The 438-nt window shown below is 45.7% G+C and overlaps 1 protein-coding gene across 1 annotated transcript in view; it reads left to right on the forward strand.

Annotated features, from left to right (window-relative positions):
• Positions 1-438, forward strand: part of smc5 (structural maintenance of chromosomes 5) — a 17,261-nt gene that overhangs the window by 5,865 nt on the left and 10,958 nt on the right. The gene's annotated exons all lie outside the window — the stretch shown is intronic.

Consider the following 438-nt stretch of genomic DNA (forward strand, 5'->3'; position numbering starts at 1 on the left):
TTATTACAGCACTCAGTGTTTTTGGGTAGGAGTCTAATAGCATGGCACATCTTGCCGTGGCGATATTTGCCCACTCTTCTTCGCAAAAGTGCTCCAAATCTGTTATATTAGGAGGACATCTCCTGTGCACAGCCCTCTTAAGATCACCCCGCAAATGTTCAATTGGATTCAGGTCTGGGCTATTCCAAAACGTTAATCTTCTTTTGGTGAAGCCATGCTTTTGTGGATTTGAATGTGTGCTTTGGGTCGTTGTCATGCTGAAAGGTGAACTTCCTCTTCATCTTCAGCTTTCCAACGGAAGCCAGAAGTTTTTGTGCCAAAATTGCCTGGTATTTGGAACTGTTCATAATTCCCTCCATCCTGACTAAGGCCCCGGTTACAGCTGAAGAAAAACAGCCCCAAAGCATGATGCTGCCACCACCATGCTTCACTGTGGGG

This window comes from Etheostoma spectabile, chromosome 7, assembly GCF_008692095.1.
Source record: "Etheostoma spectabile isolate EspeVRDwgs_2016 chromosome 7, UIUC_Espe_1.0, whole genome shotgun sequence".
Taxonomy (NCBI): Eukaryota; Metazoa; Chordata; class Actinopteri; order Perciformes; family Percidae; genus Etheostoma; species Etheostoma spectabile.